The sequence below is a fragment of the Adiantum capillus-veneris genome, unplaced genomic scaffold (assembly GCF_014529385.1).
Source record: "Adiantum capillus-veneris isolate H3 unplaced genomic scaffold, ASM1452938v2 Hic_scaffold_407, whole genome shotgun sequence".
Taxonomy (NCBI): Eukaryota; Viridiplantae; Streptophyta; class Polypodiopsida; order Polypodiales; family Pteridaceae; genus Adiantum; species Adiantum capillus-veneris.
The window spans coordinates 25,429-32,218 of NW_028221505.1; the positions used below are offsets into that span (position 1 = coordinate 25,429).

At 46.4% G+C, this 6,790-nt stretch overlaps 1 pseudogene; it reads left to right on the forward strand.

Annotated features, from left to right (window-relative positions):
• Positions 1-2,268: 2,268 nt before the first annotated feature.
• On the forward strand, positions 2,269-6,345 carry LOC147416874 (uncharacterized; annotated as a pseudogene).
• Positions 6,346-6,790: the final 445 nt, after the last annotated feature.

Consider the following 6,790-nt stretch of genomic DNA (forward strand, 5'->3'; position numbering starts at 1 on the left):
AACCATGTTGCTGCAAAAATCTGCTTGAAGTAAATGCATGTGGATGGAGCTTGCCCTTGAAGCAATAAAGTTGTCCACCATTTTCCCGCATTCCCTGTCAAGAAAGTGGCTGCCTTGCGGACCTTTGAAGCCTCTGTAAAGTTTCCCCCTGCATAGGCCTTGTCAAACTGCTGGAGGAATGAGAGTCTTCTTCCTGTCATCAAACCCTGTAAAGGTCGTGAAAGACACACCTTTGCCACCTTCTTTGTACGGAGTTGGCCTCTCCAGCGGCGTCAAATTGTCATATGGAAGTGATTGAAACATGGGAACACTATTAGGGTTCATCTGTGTTCCTTGGCCGCTATTAACTTGACCTGGAAATGCTATATTTGGCTGTTGATTTGTAATTCCATCCATACCAAAATTTGCCTGTGGCATCCCAAATTGGCCCTGAGTGCTCTGAAACCTTGGTAGCATGCCCGTGACACCATACATGGGGTTAGGCATCATCGTTTGAGCACCCCCGAACACTGTTCCTGGCGTGTAAAACTGATTTCCAGGTGCATGACCAGCCATGCTCTAGAATACCGATCCACCTCCAAAATAGCCAGGGTGTATTGAAGGTGGTGGGAAGACCTATTGCATAGCCTGTAGGTTGCTTCCCTGCCCATTAGAACCAGCTATAGGCTGCTGAAAGGTGGCGGGCTGAACTGGTACAGCTTGAAAGACTGGCATCTCAGCCACCTGTTTTTGCACCTTAGGCATAGGTTGTGGAGACTGCATGTTCTCCGTCAAGTGTACAGGTGTTTCCATTGACTGTGCGGTATGAATCCCACGCATTGACTGACTTTCCCGACACATACGGGCACTTTGCAAAACCTGGCGAGAATCTGCAGCACGCTGAATTCTCTGTTTTCAGCCCTGAAAATGCGCCAGATCACCTGTACAGCGGTTCCCTTGCGTCCCCGAACGTCCTGGGGGTATTAGGGTCCGTTTAGGGCCAAAACCCTAAACCTGCAAAAATACACAGCAGGCTGTAATTCACTGTATCGGGCTCCGTTTCGCGTGCCGGTCGCATCCGTAGCAAGTCCTCGAGCTCCCGCACCTGTAGGGCTACTTGCCCTTTGAATCGGACGAGATTTCTGGCGTGAAACCTCTCCGAATTCACCTGTACCTGTGGGGGATTAGCCGCTAGCTAATCCAGTACCTGTACAAGAGGCTCTTGCCTCGGCAATCGCGCATGAACCCACACAACTGTTCATTGGTCAAATGAAGAGCCCACTAGAGGGGCATAACATACTGCCAAAGGGGAGAGAGAGGGCAGTGCGTAGCGTGCAGGGCATCACTTCTGGCACCGCACTGCGCATAAGAGGGAAAGCAAGCACTCCATAGCTCTTAACCTGTGACAAATTCTGAAAATGAGGCTCTCCCCCTCCTAAATTCAGCGCCAACTCTTGTTGCATGAGGCAAGTGCACCAGAAGGTGCCACTTGCCACATTTATAAGCATTTTCCCGTTTTGGGTTGCCGTCTAAAAATATCCCAACCGGTTGCCCAGTTGACTTCACGGCAGAGTAAGAAAATGTTCCCCTTGTCATTCCGGAGGTAATGACGTCAACACATTTTCAGGTCCCAAAATAGCAGTTCCCTAAATTTTAGGAGATGCTGCCATTGTATCTTTCTAGGTCATCCGACCCTCTTTGTACACTGTGGCCACACCCAGAATTGAAATGTAGCCTCTGTAGCAAAGGATTCCACTTTGGCTAGTCAATGACCCCACTTTGGCTAACCATAGTCTTTGTCCAACCTTAGTGCTCTCTTGTCCTCAGGCCTGGACTCCCTCTGGACAGTTCCACACTAGCTATGCAATGCAGGGCAGTTAGATTTCCCGAGGGGTGTTTCTAGAAAGTGAAAGTAAATAGATAATAAGAAAGAAATCAGCAAAAAGGATAGATAGTAGTTACACGCTGGTGACACTTGGAGGCTCTGTTTTGTAAGAAATTTTCAGGAGGAGAATCTTGACGTAGAGTCTATTTATGCTAGGCCCAAGGAGTAGGGTTCAAACAAGAAATCAGAATTATTTACTCACACCAGAATCTGATTAGGTTTTTGTTCCACAGTAGCAACCAGGTCTCACACTCTTGGACCCTTCATTATTATTATTTGCCTTCCCTCCCTTAAATGGATGTTTGTTTATGCAAAGGAAAATTTGCTCCAGTTATTTCCAATGAGTTTTCTATAATCTTTCACACTCGAAAATCTACTCAGTGGATGAAGCTTCTGTTATTTATTTGTACAGAATGACATGAAAGGATCGCAGTACTCTGATCAACAGCGCCAAATGGGACATTCAAGTGCTTCAGGTCTAGGACGCTCTTCACTATCTGCTTCACCTGTAGGAACTTTCAAGCGGTCAGCTGGTGACTATCCTCCTGGTATTTCGGAGGTTCAGAAGAGGCCTCGCTTACAGTCATTTTCTGGGACTGGCATACCTTCTGATGTGCAAACTTATCGAATTCAGCACGAGATAACTGTCATTGTGTGTATCAACTAGTTATTAATATATTTACTTGCATTTTTTGCTGATTCTTATATGCCTGACATGCGACCTCTTTTTCAGGGTGAGGATGTACCACCTCCTTTAATGACATTTGATGAAGGCAATTTTCCTTCTGAAATAATCAAGGAAGTATGAGCCTGACAAACTTGTACTTTTGGAAAAGTCAGCTTGGACAGGTATCATGTAAGTTGTTTTTATTTACTTGGTGGGATTGTCTGTTTTGCAGCTTCGTGCTGCTGGTTTTACAGCACCAACACCGATTCAAGCTCAGTCTTGGCCAATAGCCCTGCAAAAGCGAGACATCGTTGCTATTGCCAAAACGGGGTCAGGAAAGACGTTGGGTTATCTTCTTCCTGCCTTTTTACGCTTACTTCATATTAAAGGTAATTCTCGAGCTGGGCCGATTGTTCTAGTGTTGGCACCAACGCGAGAATTAGCAACTCAGATACAAGACGAGGCAGTAAAGTTTGGAAGGTCTTCAAGAATCACATCTACTGTAAGTCATTTTGTCGTACTTGCAGGAAACGTTGCTCTTCTTTCTTAGTCTGTTGGTGTTAAATCCTGATATAAGAACTTAATGTGTCTTTTGGGAAAGTGTGTTTATGGAGGGGCCCCGAAAGGACCACAACTACGAGATCTGGAACGAGGTGCTGACATTGTCATTGCAACTCCTGGACGCTTGAATGACTTTTTAGAGGCAAAGAAAGTAAGCTTAAGGCAGGTGTCATATCTTGTCCTTGATGAAGCTGACCGAATGCTGGACATGGGTTTTGAACCTCAGATTCGAAAAATTGTAAAAGATGTGCCTTCTTCCAGACAGACATTAATGTTTACAGCTACTTGGCCTAAAGAAGTCAGAAAAATAGCTGCAGACTTGCTGGTTAATGCTGCGCATGTCAACATTGGAAATGCAGACGAGCTTACGGCGAACAAGGCCATAACACAGGTATTTGGTCGTCATCTAATTTTGTTTTTTTTTTTTGTTTCTTTGCTTGCATCTAGGTTTTTTTGCACTTGTTTCACAAGATGTCCTGAATTTCCTTGCAGCATGTAGAGGTGGTGCAGCCCTTTCACAAACAAAGAAGGCTAGAGGAGATTCTTCGCAACCAAGAACCAGGGGCGAAAGTGATTATCTTTTGCTCCACCAAAAAGATGTGTGATCAGCTTGCACGCAGTCTATCACGAGGATTTCGAGCCGTTGCCATTCATGGTGATAAGTCACAGAGTGAAAGAGATCACGTCCTGGCTCAGTTCAAAGCTGGTAGGTGTCCAATTTTGGTTGCGACTGATGTTGCTGCCAGGGGACTCGATGTCAAAGATATCAGGTGATGCTCACATAACACTTGTATGGCTCAATAAGAAGGGTTTGTTATTTATCTTGTAAATGATGGTGTCGTTTATTGTGACAGGGTTGTCATCAACTATGATTTTCCAACAGGAGTCGAAGACTATGTTCATCGAATTGGACGGACAGGAAGGGCTGGAGCCACTGGTGAGGCCTATACCTTTTTTTCAGATCAGGATTCAAAGTTTGCGAGGGAGCTTGTAAAGATATTGGAGAGTGCGGATCAAAAGGTTCCTTTGGAGCTTCGCCAATTTGCAGGAAGGGCAGGGCAGTCAAGAGGTAGAGGCCGATGGCAGACTGGAGGTGTAGTGGCTTCTGAAGGATCGTTTGATGGTAGGGGAGGCCTAGGACACCGAGATATGAGCTTAAGCAGCAGAGATGCAAATGCTAGAAATAATGAGGCAGCTGGGCGATGGGGTTTTGTTGATCCAGGTTTCCCTAGTAGGGATGCAGGGAGAGGTTTTAGTGTGGGTGGCCGGGCTGGAGGTATAAGCGACAGAGTTGGGGGTATGGGCAATAGAGACTTGCGGATAGGCAGCAGAGTGGAAGGTAGCGCAAGCCGAACTGGAGGCATGGGGTTAGGAGGGGATGTTGTGTCCATGAGGAGGGAAGTTGTAAATGGGACTATGGGTATGAGAGGTGGTGGAGCTGGCAGGAATACTGGAGGAGGACATATGGATGGATGGGATGATGCTGCAGATCATGATGATGGGTGGGGTGCTCCTGCTCCAAGTGGCAGTGGTGGGTGGGGGCAGAGTGGATCAGCTGGGCATGATATTGAACGTGGCAGAGTGCGTAAAGACGTATGGGGTGATGCAGGCCATGGTGATGGCTTAAGTGGTGGTTTTGGTGGCAGAAGCTCTCTCGGTCCGGCGGCTAGGCTGCCTGAGTCGCGTGGAAGGATTTTTGATCGTTTGGGTGATCGAGGAAGGTCAAGTGAGAGAAGTGGGCGCAAAGATTCTTCTTCTGATGGTAGAATGGCTGGTGTAGATGGCTCAAAGAAACCAGTTGGAGGCAAGGAAGAAATTCGTAGGGGGGCCAGTTATAGTCGTAGTCCAGGTAAAAGTTGGAGAGGCAGTCCGAGTCCCAGGAAGGGTGCAACAAGAAGTCGCAGCCGAACCCCAAGTAAAGGTTGGGGAAGAAGTCGAAGCCGTAGTCGAAGTCCACGTAAGGTGTGGGGTGGTACCAGCCCAAAGAAAGGCTGGGGAAAACGAAGCTGTAGTGGCAGCCCTGGCAGGGTTGGAACCAACAGTGGGAGCCCAAATCATGGCAGGCATGGTGACGATCACCATGGCAGTCGGAGTCCTTTTCCCAAGGACTTGATGGCAGTGGCAGCAGGTCTATTAGCTCTCCAGCTTCATTACATGCTTCACAGGGAGACAAAAGTTCTTTACTCTTTAGTCAACAGCCTTCACAGGAGGAACATGGGAAGCATCATGGGGAATATAGAGATGGGCTAAAGAATTCTGAGGATTACGGAAGAGAAGCAGGGGTTGAAGGTTTTAGTAAAGAACAAAGATGTCACTCTGTTTTACTGCCGTCGGCTCAAGATGGTGCTGACAGACCTTCTGTAGAAAGTAATCGTGTAATTGGTATGAGCGTGTCCAAAACAGTCTTACAACACAGTGAAGGCCAAGAACCATTTGTGTCTGACAAACACAGCAATATTTCTGCAAATTCTGAGCTTCACACTGCAGCGGACGACCGTAATCTTCTAGATCTTGTTCCCTTGGAGGAGGCTACTCAGATAAAGGTGCACAGCATGTCAGCATCTGGTTTGCCCGCTGATGAACAGCAATCACCCTCTCAGATTGGTTTAACGAAGGAGCACTCACCATCAAAGCCAGGACTTTGTGAACACATGACCACAGAAATTCCTAAAGCTGATGCCACTACAAATGACAGTGGTATCTTACTTGCATCTGGTGGACAAACTAGCACCTTTACAGATCATACTGCAGGTTCAAATCTTGACGGTAGCTTAGAAGAATTGCAGAGGCTCAGTGAAAGTAGAGAGTTTGTGGATGGCAAGGGTTGCAGTACAGTACATGAAGTACACACATCCGGTGATCATTCTACTGATACTGGTGCTGTTCTCACTGAAGCGGCTGATGGAGTTGTTAGCAGCCCAGAGGAGGGAATGGTTTTGTAAAAGAACAAGGTGTTGTGTGCTTTGGTGCGAGCAAGTGTCACATTATCTGTCTAGCGTTCCAGTCAACTCATCTTGGGATCTTTGATTCTAAGAATTAATTCTCTTTTTGGGGCAAAGCCATATTATTCCCATTGATGGGCAAGCATCTGTACAACTTGTTGAGGCCACGTACTTGCAGGTCGTCATATTCGCCATTTTGTGGGGCGTCTTGTGCAATCCTTTCTGTCCTTGGTAGCATGATGGCTTTTTAAGTACTTACAGAAGTAGGCGGTAAAACTCTGATTTGTTTTTCTATTGAAGGGTTTTTTGGAGATTAGGTTGTTTCATAGACGGAGTTGACTGTGAAAGAGGAGTTTTGCTTCTGACAACACATTTGGTTTATTTTTAGACCATTTTGTGTGTTGCTGTCACCAACGATTAGTTGATTGGCTTGGTATACTTTTTGAAGTTGTTTCACAGGAGGTACTGTTTAAGGTATGTGTTACCTTGCACTGGGAGAGATGTGGATACTTGCTGACCAAGGGACTCCTACATTCAAACCTACTGGTGGTTTCACTGATTTTATGAGGTCAAAGATATCCAGCCCTTCTCATAGATACTGTTTGACAGCATGCACACATACACAAGTAGTACAAGAGTCGTCTTACATAGGATACGATTTGGGCTTGGCCTTAGTTTTGCACGTGCGGCCTTTACGGTAGTAAATGAAGAGGGCGTGAGGTGACACTCAGTAAGCCTCATGTTGTAGGGAAGGTT